This window comes from Suncus etruscus, chromosome 1 (assembly GCF_024139225.1).
Source record: "Suncus etruscus isolate mSunEtr1 chromosome 1, mSunEtr1.pri.cur, whole genome shotgun sequence".
Taxonomy (NCBI): Eukaryota; Metazoa; Chordata; class Mammalia; order Eulipotyphla; family Soricidae; genus Suncus; species Suncus etruscus.
In genome coordinates this window covers 26,286,241-26,310,106 of record NC_064848.1, presented here as the reverse complement: position 1 = coordinate 26,310,106, position 23,866 = coordinate 26,286,241, and the positions used below count along the sequence as shown (strand labels likewise).

The window sequence follows — 23,866 nt, the reverse complement described above, 5'->3', positions numbered from 1 at the left end:
AGGAGTAATCCCTGAACACCACAGGGCATGGCAAAAAAAATATTTTGAGGGATTGGAGAGATAGTACAGTGGTATGAAACTTTCCTTGCACAGGGCCAACCTGAATTTGATCCCAAATATTTCATATGGTCCCCAAACACTGTCAGAAGTAATTCCTGAATGTAGAACTAGGAGTAACCTTTGAGCAACATGGAGTATGACCCAAAACTTAAAAAAAAAGTTTTGCCTGGGTGAAATTCACACAGCAAAGCATATAAAGATAGCAATATAAACACAGTTTATGTATATATACATATAACCAAAGTTGTTGCAAAGCTTATAATGTCATAGTAGAATTAACTAAGATACAAGAGTAAATAGAACATTACCAAAACCTAAATATCTATTTGTATCTCTTAGGTATTTCTTAGGCTTGAAAAGTCTGGATGCCTGGTTCAAAACAAATACATGGATGTAACTCTATAATGTGACAGAGATTTGCACTAATTCAGAAACCACAATGCCTGTGCTTCATCAAAACATTGAATCCTAGAACTCACTGAAGGTATCATTGCAACTACCAAGCCAATGTCTCTTTTTTATGAGGAACATTTCCAAAAAAAAGTTATTGCCTTTTCTAAAATACCTGCCAATATTGCTCCACAATATTGCATCAAAAATGCAAACTCCACAGGTACCGTGTGATGCCAGTCTTTGAATTGATATCTCATTACAGTTATTTGTTTAATCAAACCTATGTGATATATGTATCCAACATTTCAGTAAGGCTGGAATGTTTTCATTCATGTATGGCAAGAAATAGTTATGATGCATAGAAAGAAAGGAAGGTCATTTAGAAGATACTGGACAGCTAAAAATAATTATGTATGTCCATTAATAGCATTTGTTAGACCCACACAACCTAGAAAACTAACATTTTCTTAAATATCAATTTCTAGGAATGAGAATTAAAAAAAGATTTTAATTCCTCAAATGTTATATATAACACAATACTTTTATTAATAACAAAAATATTAGAAAGATGATCACTTGTTTCATTTGTTTTTCACTTTATTAGAAGATTATGAAATATATTATGAATAACATAGACATATGTACTATTTATTTGTATTTATTTTCACATAACTTATTAGCAATTTCAAAACCAAAACTGACACCTCAAGCAAAATACAATCATAAATTTAATTAAAGTATTAAAATAATAGAAAGTTATTGATGATTTTATAATTAATGATGCTAAAAATAGAATGAGTATTAAAGCAAACTAAAATTTGACACAACTTGATGAATACATGTAATTTTGATCAAAATTCAACCAATAATACATTCTGGGGGTTGAGAAATGTGATGTAAATGGAACACGTGAATGGCCCAGAGTTCTTTTACTGGCTCTGCATATCATCACTAAGAATCAATAAGCACAGTAGAAACCAAAAAAACTTATTCAAATTTTATAAATCTCTTCAGAAATAAAATCTGGTAGATTTTCTCATAGACTTGTGATAAGTAAAGGAACTAAAGAAGTTGTCAAGTTGTAAGAACATGAAAGAAGTCAATTTACAGTAGAAACTAATGAAGCAAACAAAGGTGGAAAAAATTAAATTTGAAGCATTCATAACTTATCCACATCAAGGGAAAAATTGCTTCTATCTGGAATTCAAGAATCATGGAATAAATACTTTCAGTTCTTAAGCTTTATGTTTTTTATGTAATTATGAACATTAATTGGGGATAATATGTATGCAATAAATAAAGTTTCTCATTTATACCTAATAATTCCAATAGTGGAGCTGGCAGGAGCCTCCACAACTGCTTTTCTATAGAAGCCCAGCTGTTTTTCTTTAATGTGTTTTCCTGTCCCTGTGTTAATTCATGGTACAAGATGCTTTCAGGAGCACCAACCATCATAGCCACATTCCTTTCAATATAAAAAGGCAAAAAAATAAACACCAAAACAAAATGAAAAAATTTTTTTCCTCTCTTTAAAGATGCTCCTTTGAGTTTTGCATACCACTTGATCCTTAGCTGTCTGACTAGTACTTCATTAATGTCTCATTTATCTGCCACAATTGCTAAAAATTACAGGCTTAGATGATGATGATAGATAGATAGATAGATAGATAGATAGACAGACAGATAGATAGATAGATAGATAGATAGATAGATAGATAGATAGATAGATAGATAGATAGATAGATAGAGATAGATAGATAGATAGATAGATAGATAGATAGATAGATAGATAGATAGATAGGTAGGTAGGTAGGTAGATGATAGATAGATAGATAGATAGATAGATAGATAGATAGATAGATAGATAGATAGATAGATAAATGATAGATAGATAGATAGATAGATAGATAGATAGATAGATAGATAGATAGATGATTGGTAGATAGATAGATAGATAGATAGATAGATAGATAGATAGATAGATAGATAGATAGATAGATAGGTAGGTAGGTAGGTAGGTAGGTAGATGATAGATAGATAGATAGATAGATAGATAGATAGATAGATAGATAGATAGATAGATAGATAAATGATAGATAGATAGATAGATAGATAGATAGATAGATAGATAGATAGATAGATAGATGATTGGTAGATAGATAGATAGATAGATAGATAGATAGATAGATAGATAGATAGATAGATAGATAGACAATCACTCATGTACACTGCTAAATACACACATAGATTCTTTTACTGAAGAAAATGAAAAACTATTATCAGGTGATAATTTTCAAGTAGCGATTAACATAAAAAGCTACAACAGTATATAGTAGCTAAAGTTAAAAATGAAGACAGTTTTTAGTAGTTAATATAAGAAGATAAGAAAATAGCTCAAGCAGCACTATTTCTTTCTCTAAAGAAAGCAAGCTGAGGAGACTGGGAGATAAAACAGAGACTTAGGTGATCTTAATCAATTCTTAGTATGAATGAATCCCAGGATATCACTAAGGGTAACACTGGATGCCCTCACTCTCTTACTGTCAGGTATCATTCTGGCACCTTCAAGCATCACAAGATCCATGAGCAGCACCACATTCTTGGGATTCGCAAATTAAACCAGTGAACCAGATGGCCAAGAACTGCTGTGAGTAGCACTTAGTCCCTCTGAACTCCACTTGGAAACCACAAAAAAGCAAAGGAAAGGAAAAATTAAGTGCTTAACATAACCATCAGAGAAATCACTGTGAAACCAGTCCAATTTTTTTATGTTAGTTGCTTAATTTTTATTCATTATATTATAGTTTTATTATTGACACGAGGTTACATTAGTATGCAGTTTCATAGTTTTGATGGACAACATTCACCCCACCACCATTATCACATTGTCCCATCCTTCCTCTCCCATCCCTTACAGCTTAGTAAAGTCAGTTTTGCAAAGAAAAGACGCAGGTTTGCTCTCATTTGATTCTGTATATTATTTTGATTCTCTATAATGAGTTTCTACAGAGGAAAAAAAACAAAACAAAACAAAAAAAAAACAGGTTATCCAGTGTTCTTCTTGCCTTGAAAATGCCATTTCCTCTAGTTGCAACCAAGTTGCAAATAACAACAAAACTACATTTTCCTCACATCTAAAGAGAATTATATTATTTATAAACAACACAACTTTATCCAATCATTAATTGTTGACATTGATTTTTTTCCCTATTCTGGTTATTTTCCTTATTACTGTAATTAATATAGGCATACATAGATCTTAATTTTTAATTAAATGTACTTAGAATAGATGCCAAGAATTAGTAGCATAGGGATGTAAATAAATCATATATATAGTATATATATATATATATATTAGTGTTTGCTTTCTAAAGTCTGAGTCAAAAAATATTTACCTCAACATTGAAGAAGTATTCCTTTTTCACCACATAGCCATCAACACTGGTTACTTCCAGTATTTTTTTTTTGTTTGGGCCACACCTGGTGATGCTCAGGGGTTACTCCCATCATCTTTTTCCCCCAAATAGCTCTTTTTTTAAATTTTTTTTTAAATTTTTATTGTGATCATAATGGGTTACATATCTTTCACAGTAGTATTTTAGGTAGATATTAACATTTAATCAGGGAAATACCCATCACCAAATTTGTCCTCCCCCCATCCCAGTTCCCTTTCTGCAACCCATATACCCCACCATCACCCCCTGGGCTGCATGAGTAGGTGGTCCCCTCTTTGTCTAGCTTACTATTAGTGGTCCTATATCTGTTTGGTTCTGGTACCCTCCCTTGTTTCCCCCTCTATTTAAGAGGTAGAGCTAGATAAATCGAGTTATGTGGTTTTGTTTGAAGGAAAGAAAAGCAATATAATGGGGTACAAAATAAGAAAAATAAAAGAAGTCAAATACACTGAAAATGGGCAGAGACCTTCTAGAGGCTTTCAAGCTCAGTTTGAGAGAGGACATGAAAAAGGTCATTGAAACACCACAACAATACAGAAAGAAATATCAAATTAAATATCCAGTGAGCACTACAGCAATAAAGACAAGCACCACACAATAGTCTCGGTTCTGAAATCAAATCATGCCAGAGTGCAAAAAGAAAGAGAAAGATAAGATAAAATAAAATAAAATGAAATGAAATAAAATTGGAAATATCAACTTCAATATCTACACCAAAATAAAGACGTCAAAAAAATCGATCAATCAATAAATAAATGTGTGGAAAGATGATTATTTTGTGTGTTTTTTTTTCCCCCTGCATAGGCACATTAAGTATTGGGGATATTATAGAAGGAATTCCCTTGGCCTAGGAGTTACAGGGTTCTCCATCCCTGATGTATACTGTCATGGGATTAACTGTAGACTCCTTGTATGATCATTTACTCTCCCCTCAGTGCATTTGTGGTGTATGTAAGACTTCTGCTTCATCTTGGATGATAAAATCAGACCTCTGTATCTAGAGATCTGTAACCAGTCCAATTTTTAATAAAAAAATCTTAGTACCTAATTAACAACTAGTACTGGCAAATTACTTGTGATAGGTAACAAATCATAGCATGTCAAAATGGCAGGCCCTTCTGTATATAGATCCACATCACAGCAATTAAACTATAAAGGCATAAACATTTGAGACTACCAATAGCTTTTCTGTTTTGTTTTGTTTGGGGGTCACACCCCGAAGTGTTTGGGGTTTACTCCTGGTCTATGCTCAGAAATCGCTCCTGGCAGGCTCTGGGGACCATATGAGATGCTGGGATTCGAACCACAGTACTTCTGCATGCAAGTCAAATGCCCTACCTCCATGCTATCTCGCCAGTCCCACAATAGCTTTTTTTTAAAAAGAATTAAAATATCCAAGTCACTTGAATCACATAAAATATATCCTGCATTTCATATAATCATGATATAAAAGGTAGTTTATTGCAATATAAAATGCAAAACTCACTTGAATAAACACATAGCTACCCAATTCTAAATAAACTGCATCCAGTATAATTTTTCCACATATAAAATTGTTTTTAGAGAATCTTACAAAATATTTATTATTTTATATAATATATTAAATAAAATGTCACAGAAAAACATTTTTTTCTCTAGAGGAAAATGTTTTAAAAAAAAACAGCTGTAGGTGCCTATTAGTCATATACCAAAAGAGTGGGGAGAATAAGAAGAAACATCAATGAGCAAGAAAGAAGCTAAACTTGTAAATGAAATAACTGCTATCATTTTTCTTTGCCTTTAGCTTGACAATAAAAGATTCATATGGAAGCTCCTGATTTATGATCCTTTCAGGTAGTCACTGCTGAACAAAGCCACATTGATTTCCTAGGTTTCAAGGTGGAGCAGTTCAAGGCCACTAATAATTGCAGCTCACACCTCTATTGGTAAAATATCTTTGAATTGGATCTGAATCAGACTAACTTTATGAATGGGGCTGTTTTTGGACTACCTGTCTTATCATTGTCAAATAAAGACCTTTATTTTTCCATAAGCATTACATAGGAGCATATCTGGATTTATGACTATGTTGGTTCTTTGTTTTCAGACCTTATGACTCTCTTTGAAGATTATGCACCAATAAAGTATATTAATCTTTGATATAGCCGAAACTTTAACTGCCGATAACAGCATTATTACAGCAAGAAGACTAAATTCAATTAATCAGACAGAAAAGTTCAATACATTTATTTTGTGTTTTTCATTAGTGCTCTTTATAAAATGAGACTTAAAATACCTTTATAAAATAATTTATCTTTCATATACATCATAGAGGAATATGCAAAGAAATAATATAGAAATGTAGAAGAGTATAAACCAAAACCTGTTGTCAGTGGACAGGTAGTAATTTATACTTAAGGCAAATAAAAAAATTTTTTAGAAACAATGAAAAACTAATTTTTAGAGACAATAGAAAGTTAATATTTTAGTATCTACTCATAAGGAAAGCTTGATTTAAATAAATACTACAGGATCAAATTCAGCAAATAATAAAAAAAAATTATTTTAGCTACACAAATGTGGGTATGTCTATCACTTACAGTCTTTCTAGAATGAGTGGCATAGCCAAATTTTGAGGGACAAGAAGAAATTAGTGGAGAGAACAACATGTGAGACAATCATTTAGATGTGACTTTATAAACCCCAATGAGGAAATACATGAAGAGTCAGATGTAGGTAGAAAAGTAGAAAGAAGCACTGGAGAAATAACTTAACAGACTGAATGCACACCTTGCATACCAGGTGCCTGAGCTTAGTTAACTCCAGCATGGAGACTATCTGGTCCCCTGAGTACTGATACAATGAACTGCAGAATTCAGTCACAAGTGGTTCAGAGCAGCACCAAATGTGTTCGATAGAAAAAGCAAACAATATAGAAAGCAGGGGCCGGTGAGGTGGCGCTAGAGGTAAGGTGTCTGTCTGCCTTGCAAGCGCTAGCCAAGGAAGGACCGCGGTTCGATCCCCGGCGTCCCATATGGTCCCCCCAAGCCAGAGGCAATTTCTGAGCGCTTAGCCAGGAGTAACTCCTGATTATCAAACTGGTGTGCCCCCCAAAAAATATATATATAGAAAGGAGAGTTAAAAAATTGTAAGGATTTCATAAAGGAAGTTTTATCCTAAAAGTTCATTGAAACTGGCTAAAGACATTTAAGAATAAAGGCCTCATGATTCATATACCTTTAAAAAAAAAGTTAGTAAACCATAGATAGGAACAAAAGTTTGAAATGTGGTCAAAGGGTTTAGAAAAATTAATGCAATGTCTTGATGTTAATTACATTACACTAAGGAAGATTGTTTCAAGAGTCATTAGATGGTAGAAACTAAGGACCTTTCATACTGGTGAGAGAGCTTGGAGAGGATAGCATAAAATGTACATGTTTCAAGATTAAGCAAAAAATAGTGGCTTTCAATCTCTGAAATATGATTTCTGGTAGAATGAAGACACATGTAGGGGAAATATGAGTTCAGTTTTGATAGTGTTCAATTTGAACAGCCTATGGATCATCAGAGTTGTCAAGAGGCAAGCGATTGTGAATCTGAAACTCAGCACAATTCTTGGTGAGATGAAATATATAATAAAACTAGTTGAGTTCTTTAAGTAAAGAATGGTCCTCATGTAAGCTAAATTAAAGAATTATCATGTGCAATTAAAAATACAAAATATTATATACCAACTTTTCTACAAGCTAAAGTAAATCGTTTCTATCAAAATGTCAGCCCACTTTGCACAAAACAAAGAAGCAATTGCCATAAACTTATATGAAAAAATTTTACCATTCTCAGATCCCATATATAACCTATTAAAAATCCAGACAAAAATCTAAATTAATAAGGAAAACATATAATAAAAGGAACAATGATACTACAAATCTGTACAAGGTGGTTTCCAAGGCAGGAGCTTGTACAAGTGTCACTCTTGCTTCTTAGCGAGCAAGCTGCTCTATATGTGTGTGTATGTTATATATACATATATATTTGCTACAGAACAAATACTGAACATTTTATTTATTTATAACCTTTTGTTCTGGAGTAGAAATCCTCAGGTTTTCTTTCAGTTAGCCAGAACAAGTACTTACGTAGGACTTTCTTAAAATCAAAGTGGTAAAAACCTGTCCAAAGCAGCAAATGCCTGTATGTCCACAGCTATAAATGATATGGCAGTTCTTGACTGTAATTGGTATTGACCCTCAAATTGTAGTTTATAAAGGACTGTACTCTCCCACAGTATTAGTGATGTGACTGAAGTGGCAGAGTCAATGCTTTGTATGTACAAGGTCCTGGATTTGACCAGTATTGTAAACCCTCTAAGAAAGACTGGATGACCTCCAAGCACTGCTGAAAGTGCATACCTCAAAAAAAATAAAAATAAAATTACCAGTATACTCTCAATAAGTATAATAAAACTTAAAAAAAAACTTCTAAAACTCTTTCTATATTGTTTGAAATATCTAATCTATTGTTCTTTGATTAGTAGTATGATGTAATGTGAGATTACTTCTACTTACATAGCATCATATTCATACTACATTACAAAATAATACATTAAATCACAAATTAATATTCATATATCACAACATAATCAGAGTTTTACTTTGCTTCTTAAAGTCATGAAAGTTTTATACTTTTTTTCCCAAAGAAGAGTGTCACCAAATCAACTAGAAATTCTTCTATTGAGATTATTATTGTTCCATACCAAAGACAATGTACTCTATTTTCCCTTTGTGTAAGTTATCTCTTTATGATACACCAGTTAAAGAAATTTCAATGTCCTGTGGGCTGTATAAATTTCTACCTTCTTTATTTTCAATTTGTAATATTTTATACCCCTGGAGGTAGCTGATTCTAATCATTATACCTGCTTGTTCTCTTCGTTGCCCAAATTGTATATATAATTCCAAAAACGTTCTTTCCTAAGCTTTGTATTTCTGTCTTTCCTCTAAAGTTCTGTCATCTCAAAGAAAATAGTATATTACTGATGTAGAAAGCTTCCCGATATCATCTTGCATATGTTCTCTATCCGTTATCTCTCACAGATAAAAGTAGAAGTGAGTCATCAAAAACCAAAAATGTATCTTCTTGTAGCTTACATTTGGGGGGGGGCACACCCAATGATGCTCCTGGCTATGCACTCAGAAATTGCCCCTGGTTTGGGGAACCATATGGGACCAAACCATAGTCTGTCCTAGGTTAGCGGAAGCAAGGCAGACGCCCTACCGCTTGCACCACCACTCCAGCCCCTTGTAGCTCACTTTCTACAGTTAATAAGGACTGGGAAGACACATAGGATAATACCAATAAGATTTCGTTAGGATATTTTCCTCTTCTTGATAGCTTCACCAGTAAGAAGTAGATATAATAGAATGCACTCTGTCCTCCAGATTTACTTACTGGGTTTTGAGCATCTGTTTAATTATCTCCCAGATGAAATTCAGCTCAAATTATAGGAAAAGCACCCTTTCCTAATGACTAATTGCAAGATTTACTCTATATTGTAAGATTTTGTACCTGAGTATTTTTCTGGTTTAAAAGTCATGGTCCCAAATAATTTAAAAAAATATAAAACCAAGAAAAACCAACAAAAACTTTTGGTCTCTAGTTCTAGTTTCTCTAGTTCTCTAGTTTCAACTAGTTTCTAGCTGCCTGGACTCAAAGTTTTGCTGTTATTCATCTACTATATTACATTGCACACTAAATCTTGTTTTTTGTTTGTTTATTTGTAAAATTGAAATAAATATAAAAACTCAGGGTATGAGATGTTCATGTGAGAATTACATCAGATAATTGAGTACTTAAAACAGTAGTAGCTGACAATAGTTATGCCTTCAACAAATGCTAGCCATTATTTTTTTTTAAAAAAAAGGCAATTATTTTAGATTTTTTATGTTTATTTTTCGCATTGTTTTGGAGGGTTTTGAATGGCTGAGTTTTGTTTTTTAATGAAGGTAGGTTTCTGATTCTGCCAGATGGAATCCAGAGGAGAATGAACAACAAGGAATCTTCACGGATGGACACACACCACGCTGCTCCACTGTTTCAGGCAGTGACCCACCAGTGTATGTCACTCGGGGAAGAAGAAAACACATTGGTATGTCCTGGCACCAAGTGAATAGCAGTTCCCTGAACGACAAGCAGCTGGGCTGGAACAAAGCCAAGCAAGGAATCCAATCTCTTTGGAGAAAAAAAAAAAAAATTACAGCACATCTTCCTATTTTGACAGGGAAGAGGAAAGAGGCAGCTCCATGGAATAAAGCAGCAAGTGTGCTTTGAGATCATTCAATGGAAAGCAGCAAATACTTATATGTAAACTCAGAGCTTTGGCCCTCACCCGATGTACAAAAAAAGAAACGAGTTTGACTATTCCCTGAGAGAGCTCATAAAATTCTTTTCTTTCTCTCAGGATTTGGCTGGCGCTGGCACAGTTGTTGCAGATAAATTCCCCTGCATGAGAATTTGCCATTGTAACCTGAATGGATGAGACCTTCTACAAATGCTGTGTCTGAATCATCTTTAGTTTCTTAAATATTTTATCAGCCTCAAAGGTAGAAAAAATAGAATTAGACCTATCATAGGTCCATTAGAACCTGGTTGTAAACAGTTGTTCAGGGCACAAACCTAATTCACTGTAGATAAGAATAAATAGAGAAATATTGAATAGAGAGAAGGACCACTTACCTGCTGGAAATAAGAAAAAATGTGAACTAATATTTCTGTAGTGGTTCACTTTCTCTCTTTAGAAAATAGAGCATTTTCTTAATGAATCTCAATCAACTTGTCAAGTAAAACAGTGTGCCTTCTGGGTTTCTAGCTCACAGAAAGAAACCAAAGTGGCATGTCTCAACAAAGCTTCATAAACTTGGTATTTCAAGTGAAATTCACAGGGTAAGTAAAAACCCCAAATACCAGAAAATTCCTGCATCCCAAGAATTGCCTGCGCCATCTAGTGGCACTTTGAAATAAAACCTCGGATTATAAACATCCCAGTGAATAGAGCTTCTGTTTTGTTTTCTTCAAAAGCGAGAAAGCCTGCTTTCTTGCCCTCGCAAGCTGTTCTGGTGGGGTGTTTCACCGCAACTCTGATGACATACCCTCAGGAGATGTTTTCTGCTGTCGTACCCTCCGGATCTGTTCTTGGCCTTTATGGAAAACAATATGGAAATTCCTCAAAATACTGGAAATTGAGTTCCCATATGATCCAGAGATATCACTCCTAGGGATATGCATTAGGAACACAAAAACACAACACAAAAAATGCCTTCTGCAACCTATATTCATTGCAGAGTTATTTAAAATAACTATAATCTGGAAACAACCCAGATGCCCAACAACATACGAGTTGCTAAAGAAACAGTGGTACATATACAAAATGGAATACTATACAGCCATCAGGAAAAATAAAATCATGAAATTTTCCTATGCATAATGGACATGAAAATGATTATGCTAAGTGAAATAAGTCAGAGGGAGAGAGATAGACACAGAATAGTCTCACTCATCTATGGGATTTAAGAAAAAAATGACATTATTGTAATTAATAGTACACAAAGACAATAGAGATGAGAGCTGAAAGGACTGGTCACAATAAGAAACTTACCACAAAGAGTAATGAAAGGCAGTTAGAAATAATACACTAACAATTAACATGACAATAGTAGTGAGTGAGAGAAGTAGAATGCCTATCTCAACAAGGCAGTAAGTAGGGGAGGAAGAGGACGGGGACCATTGGTGATGAGAAGGTTGCACTGGTGAAGGGGGGGTGTTTTTTAATAACTGAAACCCAACTACAAGCATGTTTGTAAATATGGTGCTTAAATAAAGATATTGTTTTAAAAATAAGTGAGAGAGCCTATGTTTATCTTCTATTAACCACCAATAAATCAACTGTTTTCCTGTTAGTTTTCACATATGTATACATACACAATAAAAAAAGTCTTTGAGTCATGGTTATTTTTGTTTTATTTTGGTTCGGTTTTGGTTTTGTGCTGCTGGAAATCCAGTGTAGGATTTCACACATTCAAGATAAGCTATATCTGTGACCTTAACAGAACAACTAATTTTATCCCCCACCCAAAAAAAGAATCATAATTTCTTGGAAAAGATCTCAAGAGTTTGTTTTTTTTTTAAAGGTCTTCAATACACAAAGTAAATCTGGCCTTGGGATATTTAGTGAATCATGCACAAGTTTGCCTTAAAGTACAGAAAAGAAGGGATGTATCATGCCTAGCTATCTAGTTTCTAGAGAAGCATAGATGTGTTATCTTCTCAGACACAAGTGAAAGGAGCTTCCTTTGGTGGGTTTACTGCCTTCTTTTTATGTTTGTTTTCTTCCCTATCCTGAAATATACTTCTCCATAATATCCAAATGACAGCTAGCTATGAAAATTATATTTACTTGGGAAAAATGCTCTTTCTATAATTAACAAACTGTAAACCTGTAAAATAAATAGAATCTCGGTGATTCTGAAGCACATGTCATAGTTCATAAGATTTTCTTGGTAATATACTTAGACACAAATTTTATGGCATTAGAGAGAATATAGATAAATTTTGCTATTCTCATTTTTTTTAAAGTTTGGATACAAATCTATGTGCAAGCAGTATTTTTTCTATATTAAATTAGTGAAAAAGGAAATTAAGACCAAATTATAAGATGAAATCAGGAAGAAAATGCAGTTCCTTAATTAGATATTATACAAATGCCACTGAACTTATTACAGCTAATATAAAAGGGAAAATACAATCAATTACAAGAGTCCCATTTCTAGTTTGATTAAAAAGACTAGTAGCTCATCATAAGAGTAGTATTCTTTGACATAACAATAAGGTAAATCAATAATGCCGTATTAGATACTGGCAAGTACAATGGCATGAAAATGAAAATGAATCAAAAGATGTGGCCAGAAAGCCTGTTGCAACGCATTAGATTTATTTCTTGGTCACATGAAGTCCCGTGTAGGTCTATAATTCTAAGTGCATAATATTTAAGACACTGAAACTTTGTATATGTGACCCTGCTCTCCTCTGGTTTTTCAGGTTCCTCTCTCCATTAAATGGAAAATATGTAAAAGTAACAAATGTGTGAGGGCGAACCCTCTTTCATCTGGGGAGACGGGCATGCCCGTCTATTTGGTTCTACCAAATAGTGAAAACCAATCAGATAGATCCTCTTAGATACTAAATTTCTTAGATATGCCTACAAAGGGAAGATTATGCACATAGATAAATATTACCAACTTCAGTTCACAATCATTAGGAAGCTTCTGAAATATTCCAAAGAAAGTCTGAACTAACTAGGACCAAGTGATGACAGCTGAATCAGCGAAAATTAAAAGACTTCAGAGAATATCCTAAGTTAGAAATGACAGGATTTATAAGGAACTGGAGGCTGAGAGAACTAGAGTCAAATTTAGAGCTAAGATAGAATTGCTGGTGTTCAAATATTTCTGCACAGGGTACTTTAAGAAGACACTTTGCGTGAGTTAATTAGTGGATTCCTATGAGTTGGGTTGATGAAATTATGAGTTAGTTCAATGTGGAGTAGAAAAAAAATTTAGAAAACTTTAGAAAAGTTTTAGAAAACACCTGGGTAAGAGAGGCAGGAAAAAGATAACAAGATGGTGACTTTTCTAGGAACAGGAAGCTACCTAACAGTTGAATGTAGAGCTTGTTTTCACTGAGGGCTCTGGACACAGACATGTATGGTGATGGTGGTGGTATGGTGTTGGTTTTTACTTTTGCAAAGAGAAAATTATGGGCTCAAAAAGTTGCAACCAGAGTGAAGGATGATGCATGATGCATCATTGACCTAGGTGATGCATGAGGCCTACCTGGATGTAATTCCCGGGCATCCTATATAGTTCCCCATGCCTTACCAGGAGTGACTCCAGAGCTCAGAGCCAGGAACAACCTCTAAAACCACTAGATGTGAACAAAAAAGAAAGAAGAAAGAAAGAAAAAAGAAAGAAAGAAAGAAAGAAAGAAAGAAAGAAAGAAAGAAAGAAAGAAAGAAAGAAAGAAAGAAAGGAAAGGAAAGAAAGAAAGGAAGAAGGAAAAGGAAGGAAGGAAGGAAGGAAAGGAGGAAGGAAGGAAGGAAGGAAGGAAGGAAGGAAGAAGGAAGGAAGGAAGGAAGGAAGGAAGGAAGGAAGGAGAGAGAAGGAAGGAAGAGAAGAGAGAGAAAGAAAGAAAGAAAAGAAAAGAAAAGAAAGAAAGAAAGAAAGAGAAAAGAAAGAAAGAAAGAAAGAAAGAAAGAAAGAAAGAAAGAAAGAAAGAAAGAAAAGAAAAAGAAAGAAAGAAAGAAGGAAGAAGAGAAGAAAAAAAAGAAAGAAGAAAGAAAGAGAAGAAGAAAAAGAAAGAAAGAAAAAGAAAAAAAGAAGAAAGAAAGAGAAAGAAAGATAGAAAGAGAAAGAAAGAAATTAAGAAAGAAAGAAAGAAAGAAAGAAAGAAAGAAAAAAGAAAGAAAGAAGAAGAAAAGAAAGAAAAAGAAAGAAAAGAAAGAAAGAAAGAAAGAAAGAAAGAAAGAAAGAAAGAAAGAAAGAAAGAAAGAAAGAAAGAAAGAAAGAAAGAAAGGGAAAGAAAGAAAGAAAGAAAGAACAGAAAGAAAGAAAGAAGAAAGAAAGAAAGAAAGAAAGAAGAAAAGAAAGAAAGAAAGAAAGAAAGAAAGAAAGAAAGAAAGAAAGAAAGAAAGAAAGAAAGAGAAAAAGAAAAGAAGAAAGAAAGAAAGAAAGAAAAGAAAGAAAGAAAAGAAAGAAAGAAAGAAAGAGAAAAAAAGAAAAAGAAAGAAAGAAAGAAAGAAGAAAGAAAGAAAGAAAGAAAAAGAAGAAGAAAGAGAAAGAAAGAAGAAGAAAGAAAGAAGAAGAAAGAAAGAAAGAATAAAGAAAGAAAGAAGAGAAAAGAAGAAAAGAGAAGAAAGAAGGAAAAGAAAAAGAAGAAAAAAAAAAAGAGAAAAAGAAGAAAAAGAAAGAAGGAAGAAAGAAAAAAGAAGAAAGAAAGAAGAAAAAAAAAGAAAGAAAGAAAGAAAAGGAGAAAGAAGAAAGAAGAAAGAAAGAAAAGAGAAAGAAAGAAAAGAAGAAGAAAAGAAGAAAAAGAAAAGAGAAGAGAAAGAAAGAAAAAGAAAGAAAGAGAAGAAAGAAAGAAGAAGAAAAAGAAGAAAAAAGAAAAAAAAGAAAGAAAAGAAAGAAGAAAGAAAGAAAGAAAAAAAGAAAGAAGAAAGAAGAAAGAAAAGAAAGAAAGAAAGAAAGAAAGAAAGAAAGAAAGAAAAGAAAGAAAGAAAAGAAAGAAAAAAGAAAGAAAGAAAGAAAGAAAGGAGAGAGAAGAAAGAAAGAAAGAAAGAAAGAAAGAAAGAAAGAAGAAAAAGAAAGAAAGAAAGAAAGAAAGAAAGAAAGAAAGAAAAGAAAGAAAAGAAAGAAAAAGAAAGAAAGAAAAAGAAAGAAAAAAGAAAGAAAGAAAGAAAGAAAGAAAGAAAGAAAGAAAGAAAAGAAAGAAAGAAGAGAAAGAAAGAAAGAAAGAAAGAAAGAAGAAAGAAAGAAAGAAAGAAAGAAAGAAAGAAGAAAGAAAGAAAGAAAGAAAGAAAGAAAGAAAGAAAAGAAAGAAAGAAAAAAGAAAGAAAGAAATAGAAGAGATGATAGAAAAATACAACCTAGAAAAATGGCAAATACCACAGAGACTTGACATCTCTTGGCAACTTTTTGGTGATAAATGTATACACATTTTTATTATATACATCTATTTATGATAAATGTATTTATTTATCAATATATCACATTTATTTATTTTAGAACACACCTAAAACACTTAGTATAAAGGGAAAATATTTAGACAAGAACAAAACTACATTTTTTAAGAATCAACGTTTTTTTATTTTTTTCTCTTTAACGAAGGAAAAAAGAAGGGGGATAAGAAGGAAAGAATGAAGGGAGAAGGAAGAAAGAAGAGAGGAAAGGAGGGAGGGAGAAATTAAGGAAGCAAGAAGGAAGGAGAAAAAGAAATAAGGAAGGAAAGGATGGAAGGATAAAGTAAAGAGGGAAAATGGAAAGAAAAAAGAAAGCAGGAGAGATGGAGGGAGTAAGGAAAAAGGGAGGGAAGGAGGAAAGAAAGGAAGTGAAGAAGGGAGGGAGGGACAAGGAGGATGGAAAGGAAGGAGGAAGAAAAAATATATAGTATCCCATGTTCCATAGATACTGACAAACACTCATCTAAGCACAGTCCACTTACACAAACATATCTACTTATACAAGTTTGCACATAACACAAGCAAATTTTTAATTCTATGCCTTCCATTAAGGCATGGCCATTTTTTCTTCAAAGTAGTCAAGATACTCAGGAAGAGGAGAGAGTAATGTGTGCTCAAGAGAAAATTCGGGCTTCTCCAAAGTTAGAGAGAACATAGCTCCCAGTTAATTACTTTTCTTCATGTTTTGTTTTAAAAAGTACCCATTTCTGATATAGGGATATGAAAACTATTTTTCTAAACATAAAAAATGCAAGCCATACATGAAGGTAAAAGGATTTATCTTGGTTTAAATGGAAATTTCTTGTAGAAGAAAAAGGCAGAAATGTTACTAGAGAGACTATATTTTCCACAAGAACATACTGTCTAAAGCTTATTTTTTGGTTTATCATGAATTATTTTGCAGTACTGCTTATATTTTTTATTTTGAATAAATTTATTTGTGCAAGTTCTCAGTTTTATGGTTTTCCTTAGCCCTAGTTAGGAAACTGGAGGGAAGCACAACAAAGTGGCAGCACATTTATTATCTAACGGCCCCTGAATTATCTATCACATGCCACAGTTTTGGGGATTTTTGAGTTTCTTTTTTTTGTTTTTTGTTTGTTTTTGTTTATTTGTTTGGGACCTATCCAAGATGATTCTCAAGAGTTACTCCTGGCTATGCACTCAGAAACCACTCATCATTCCTAGTGGGCTTGGGGACAATATAAAAAGCCAACATGGTATCAAACCTGAGTTGGCCAAGTGTAAGGCAAATGCCCTACCCACTGTGCTATCACTCCACCCCCTCCTACTGTTATGCTAGTGGATGAAGGACAGTCTGATCTGTGGTACAGGTGGTACACTGAAAAGATGTTCCTCTGACCCCCAACATTTTCACTGCCTTTGAACTATAGGGCTAAGGGCCCCATAAGAAAGAAAAAGATGAATAGCAAAATTTAGGTTTGAGAAATTTAAAAATAAACCAAGTCCTTTCTCTCTACATATATTCATCAGCCTATACTTAAACATTTTGAATGTGATAAGAACTATTAAGTTAGAAACTTTAAAACACCTGTGTGGTGGCGCTAGAGGTGAGGTGCCTGCCTTGCCTGCGCTAGCCTAGGATGGAGCACGGTTAAATCCCCCAGCGTCCCATATGGTCCCCCAAGCCAGGAGCGACTTCTGAGCGCATAGCCAGGAGTAACCCCTGAGCTCACCGGGTGTGGCCCTAAAACCAAACAAAAAAAAAAAAAGAAAGAAAGAAAAGAAACTTTAAAACATAAAATAAAATAATGTGAAAAACTACAAAAAAAAAGCCAAGTCATTTATCTTTGAGTTTTTATTTGATTTTTAATTTTTAATAATGTTTTTATTTTTTTTATATTTTATTTAAACACCTTGATTTCATACATGGTTGTGTTTGGGTTTCAGTCATATAAAGAACACCACCCATCACCAGTGCAACATTCCCATCACCAATATCCCAAATCTCCCTCCTACACACCCAACCCTCGTCTGTACTCTAGACAGGCTTTCCATTTCCCTCATACATTCTCATTGTTAGGACAGTTCAAAATGTAGTTATTTCTCTAACTAAACTCATCACTCTTTGTGGTGAGCTTCCTGAGGTGAGCTGGAACTTCCAGCTCTTTTCTCTTTTGTGTCTGAAAATTATTATTGCAAGAATGTCTTTCATTTTTCTTAAAACCCATAGATGAGTGAGGCCATTCTCCATTATTCTCTCTCTCTCTCTCTGACTTATTTCACTCAGCATAATAGATTCCGTGTACATCCATGTATAGGAAATATCATGACTTCATCTCTCCTGACAGCTGCATAATATTCCATTGTGTATATATACCAGTTTCTTTAGTCATTCGTCTGTTGAAAGGCATCTTGGTTGTTTCCAGAGTTTTGCTATGATAAATAGTGCAGCAATGAATATAGGTGTAAGGAAGGGGTTTTTGTTTTGTATTTTTGTGTTCCTAGGGTATATTCCTAGGAGTGGTATAGCTGGATCGTATGGAGCTCGATTTCCAGTTTTTGGAGGAATCTCCATATCGCTTTCCATAAAGGTTGAACTAGACAGCATTCCCACCAGCAGTGGATAAGAGTTCCTTTCTCTCCACATCCCCTCCAACACTGTTTATTCTCATTCTTTGTGATGTGTGCGATTCTCTGCGGTGTGAGGTGGTACCTCATTAGTTGTTTTGATTTGCATCTCCCTGATGATTAGTGATGTGGAGCATTTTTTCATGTGTCTTTTGGCCATTTGTATTTCTTCTTTGTCAAAGTGTTTGTCCATTTCTTCAAACCATTTTTTGATGGGAATAGATGTTTTTATCTTGTAAATTTCTGTCAGTGCCTTGTATATTTTGGAGATTAGCCCCTTATCTGATGGGTATTGGATGAATAGTTTCTCCCACTCAGTGGGTGGCTCTTGTATCCTGGGCACTATTTCCTTTAAGGTGCAGAAGCTTCTCAGCTTAATATATTCCCATCTGTTAATCTCTGCTTTCACTTGCTTGGAGAGTGCCGTTTCCTCCTTGAATATGCCTGTAGTATCAATGTCCTGGAGTGTTTTGCCTGTGTGTTGTTCTATATATCTTATGGTTTTGGGTCTGATATGGAGTTCTTTAATTCATTTGGATTTTACCTTCATACATGACGTTAGCTGGAGGTCTAAGTTAAATTTTTTGCAAGTGGCTAGCCAATTGTGCCAACACCACTTGTTGAAGAGGCTTTCTTTGCTCCATTTAGGATTTCTTGCTTCTTTATCAAAAATTGGGTGATTGCATGTCTGGGGAACATTTTCTGAGTATGCAAGCCTATTCCACTGATATGAGGGCCTGTCCTTATTCCAATACCATGCTATATTGATAACTATTGCTTTGTAGTAAAGTTTAAAGTTGGGGAAAGTAATTCCTCCCATATTCTTTATTCCAATGATTGCTTTAGCTATTCTAGGGTGTTTATTGTTCCAAACAAAGTTCAAAAGTGCTTGATCCACTTCTTTGAAGAATGTCATGGGTGTCTTTAGAGGGATAGCATTAAATCTGTATAATGCCTTGGGGAGTATTGCCATTTTGATGATGTTAATCCTGCCAATCCATGAGCAGGGTATGTGTTTCCATTTTTGCGTGTCCTTTCTTATTTCTTGGAGCAAAGTTTTATAGTTTTCTTTGTATAGGACCTTCACATTTTTAGTCAAGTTGATTCCAAGATATTTGAGTTTGTGTGGCACTATTGTGAATGGGGTTGTTTTCTTAATGTCCATTTCTTTTTTTTTCTTTTTTTTTTTTTTTTTTGGTTTTTGGGCCACACCCAGTAACGCTCAGGGGTTACTCCTGGCTATGTGCTCAGAAGTTGCTCCTGGCTTGGGGGACCATATGGGACACCGGGGGATCGAACCGCGGTCCGTCCAAGGTTAGCGCAGGCAAGGCAGGCACCTTACCTTTAGCGCCACCGCCCGGCCCCTTAATGTCCATTTCTTATTACTATTGGTGTATAGAAAAGCCATTGATTTTTGTGTGTTATTTTTGTAGCCTGCCACCTTGCTATATGAGTCTATTGTTTCTAGAAGCTTTTTGGTAGAGTCTTTAGGGTTTTCTAAGTAGAGTATCATGTCATCTGCAAACAGTGAGAGCTTGACTTCTTCCTTCCCTATCTGGATTCCCTTGATATCTTTTTCTTGCCTAATCGCTATAGTGAGTACTTCCAGTGCTATGTTGAATAGGAGTGGTGAGAGAGGACAGCCTTGTCTTGTGCCAGAATTTAGAGGGAAGGCTTTTAGTTTTTCTCCATTGAGGATAATATTTGCCACTGGCTTGTGGTAGATGGCCTTAACTATATTGAGAAAGGTTCCTTCCATTCCCATCTTGCTGAGAGTTTGATCAAGAATGGATATTGGACCTTATCAAATACTTTCTCTGCATCTATTGATATGATCATATGGTTTTTATTTTTCTTGTTGTTGATGTTGTGTATTATGTTGATAGATTTACAGATATTAAACCATCCTTGCATTCCTGGGATGAAACCTACTTGATCATAGTGGATGATCTTCTTAATGAGGCATTGAATCCTATTTGCCAGGATTTTGTTGAGGACCTTTGCATCTGCATTCATCAGCGATATTGGTCTGTAATTTTCTTTTTTCATAGCATCTCTGTCTGGTTTAGGTATCAAGGTGATGTTGGCTTCATAAAACCTATTTGGAAGTGTTTCTGTTTGTTCAATTTTATGAAAGAGTCTTGCCAGGATTGGTAGTAGTTCCTCTTGAAAAGTTTGAAAGAATTCATTAGTGAATACATTTGGGCCTGGCTTTTGTTTTTAGGCAGACATTTGACTACTGTTTTAATTTCATCAATAGTGGTGGGGGTGTTTAGATATGCTACATCCCATTCCTTCAATTGTGGAAGATAATAAGAATCCAACAATTTATCCATTTCTTCCAGGTTCTCATTTTTAGTGGCATAAAGTTTCTCAGAGTAGTTTCTGATTACCCTTTGAATCTCTGCCATATTAATAGTGATCTCTCATTTTTCATTCCTAATACAAGTTATCAAGTTTCTCTCTTTCTTTCTTGGTTAGTTTTGCCAGTGGTCTATCAATCTTGTTTATTTTTTCAAAGAACCAACTTCTGCTTTCGTTGACCTTTTGGATTTTTGGGGGTTTCCACTTTGTTGATTTCTGCTCTCAGCTTTGTTATTTCCTTCTGTCTCCCTATTTTTTGGGTCCTTTTGTTGAGCACTTTCTAGTTCTATTAGCTGTGTCATTAAGCTACTCAGGTAAGCCCCTTCTTCCTTCCTGGTGTGTACTTGCAAAGCTATAAATTTTCCTCTCAGTACTGCTTTTGCAGTGTCCCATAAGTTCTGATAGTTTGTGTCTTCATTGTCATTTCTTTCCAGGAACCTTTTGATTTTCCCCTTGATTTCATCTCAGACCCACTGGTTATTGAGTATGAGGCTGTTTAACTTCCAGGTGTTAAAGTTTTTCTTCTGTGTCCCTTTGGTATTCACAAATAATTTCAGAGCCTTGTGGTCAGCGAAGGTAGCCTGCAAATTTTCTATCTTCTTGATATTATGGAGCTATATTTTATGTGCCAGCATGTTGTCTATCCTGGAGAATGTCCCATGTACACTGGAGAAGAATGTGTATCCAGGTTTCTGGGGATGGAGTGTCCTATATATATCCACTAGGCCTCTTTCTTCCGTTTCTTTCTTCAGGTCTAGTATATTCTTGTTGTGTTTCAGTCTGATTGACCTATCCAGTGTTGACAAAGCCGTGCTGAGGTCCCCCACAACTATTGTGTTGTTATTGATATTATTTTTCAGATTTGTCAACACTTGTATTAAATATTTTGCTGGACCTTCATTCGGTGCATATATGTTTAGGAGAGTGATTTCTTCCTGCTCTACATACCCCTTGATTAATATAAAATGTCCATCTTTGTCCCTTATAACCTTCCTGAGTATAAAGCTTGCATTATCTGATATTAGTATGGCCACTCCAGCTTTTCTATGGGTGTTGTTTGCTTGGATAATTTTTCTCCAGCCTTTTATTTTGAGTCTATGTTTGTTCTGACTATTCAGGTGTGTTTCTTGTAGGCAGCAGAAGGTTGGATTGAGTTTTTTGATCCATTTAGCCACTGTGTCTCTTAACTGGTGCATTTAGTCTATTGACGTTGAGAGAAAGAATTGTCCTGGAATTTAATGCCATCTTTATATCGAAATTTGGTGTGTCTTTTGGTCAGTCTTGTCTTAGATTAGGTCTTTCAGTTTTTCTCTTAAGACTGGTTTTGAGTCTGTAAAGTTTCTGAGCTGTTTTTTGTCTGTGAAACCATGTATTCTTCCGTCATACTGGAAAGTGAGTTTTGCTGGGTACAGTATTCTAGGTGAAGCATTCATTTCTTTCAGTCTTGTCACAATATCCCACCACTGCTTTCTGGCATTGAGTGTTTCTGGTGACAGGTCTGCTGTAAATCTCAAGGATGCTTGCTTGAATGTAATTTCCCTTTTTGATCTTGCATTTTCAGAATTCTGTCTCTATCTGTGGGATTTGTCATTGTGACTAGGATGTGTCTTGGGGTATTTTTTCTGGGGTCTCTTTTGGTTGGTACTCTTCGAGCATGCAGGATTTGATCACATATATTTTTTAGCTCTGAAAGTTTCTCTTTAATAATGTTCTTGACCGTTGATTCCTGGAAATTTTCTTCCTGGGTCTCTGGGACTCCAATGAATCTTAAGTTGTTTCTGTTGAGCTTATCACAGACTTCTATTTTCATCTGTTCCCATTCTTTGACTAATTTTTTCATTGTCTGCTCATTTGCTTTAAGTTTTTTTTCCAATCTCTCCCACTGTATGGAATTGTTATTTATCTCATCTTCCACAGCACCAAGTCTATTCTCAGCTTCTGATATATTGTCCCAGAGCTTATCCATTTTCTCATTCACTTGGTTTACTGAGTTTTTCAGGTCCGTTAGTTGACATATTATTTCAGTTTGGAGTTTTGTGATTTCTGTCTTCATATTTTCTTGGTTCTTATTAGTGTTCTGTTCAACTCTATCCATGGTTTCTTTGAGTTCTTTGAGCATCTTCCATATTGCTTGTCTAAAGTCCTTATCTGAGAGGTTGATTAGTTGCTTGGTCATTATCTGTTCATCAGAATTGTCATCTTTATTCTCTATGTCTGATGCTGGCCTGCGTTGTTTCCCCATTGTCACACTTGTATTGTGGGTTTTTCTACGTGTTGTGGTGGTATTCATTGGCTAACTGATGTATGCAGCCACACTCTCTGGCTCCACCCTTTCTGGGTGGGTCGACTTGCCTCCAAGGGAGGGGAGTCCTCTGTGGATGAAGCCTTTCACAGGATCAAATCTTAGGCCCGAGCACAGCAGCAGAGAAGACAGTCCGGAGAGAAATACTGGGCTTCAGTGATCCAGCACAGTTCTTAGTGTGATTTTTTTCTTCTTGTTGTGATGGTGTTCTTTTCTTAGAAAGAGCGTACAGCCCCTCCACTTCGCTACACGGCCGTGCTCTGCTGGAGCCTCTTTTCGATCCACTCCCAAGAGGTTCACGTCACAGGACAGTAGACAGACACACACAGGCAGCACTCACAATTTTTCACAGTCCTTTTCAATGACTTTTAACCCTAGTCACACATGAAAATCACATGGAATGCTTGCAATACCAGTAACATTAATAACTACATTTTTAATTTTATGGTATGTTTTTAAGATTACAAGTTATTCTAATGTGCAGTCAAGACTGAAGCCATTATCTTATTCTGTTGAGTATCAATATGCAACCTTATATACATGCACTCATATACAACTGAGTATAGCAGAAACCTAGAAATTCAACAGCTCCATTCATGCCATTTGGTCTTTATGTGTGCTTGAAAGAAGTGTTGCAGGGTTGTGAAGAGAAATTGTCTATAAGGACAAATCTATTTGGGTTTCCCCCTCTCATCCTTTCTAATGGATGTTCCAATATCTCTTTCTAAACACTGTATTTCATTGTCATAACCCAGCAGAATGTATTGAATTGGACACAGGACAATTTTCTCCATACTGCACTGTCTCCCAAAGTGATTTTCTAATGGTTAAACTCTCACAAGATAACTGGAAATGGTTCCTTTTTCCTCTAGTATTGGTTTCCAACATTATAACTAGTTATTGTTCCCAACATTATAACTAGCTAACTTATAATGA

At 34.8% G+C, this 23,866-nt stretch overlaps 1 long non-coding RNA gene across 1 annotated transcript in view; it reads left to right on the top strand.

Annotated features, from left to right (window-relative positions):
* Positions 1-10,021, top strand: part of LOC126023975 (uncharacterized) — a 32,796-nt gene extending 22,775 nt beyond the window's left edge. Inside the window, exon 3 of the long non-coding RNA XR_007500865.1 lies at positions 9,911-10,021. This is a non-coding gene — a long non-coding RNA (uncharacterized LOC126023975). The remainder of the gene's footprint in view (positions 1-9,910) is intronic.
* The last annotated feature ends 13,845 nt before the right edge of the window (positions 10,022-23,866 follow it).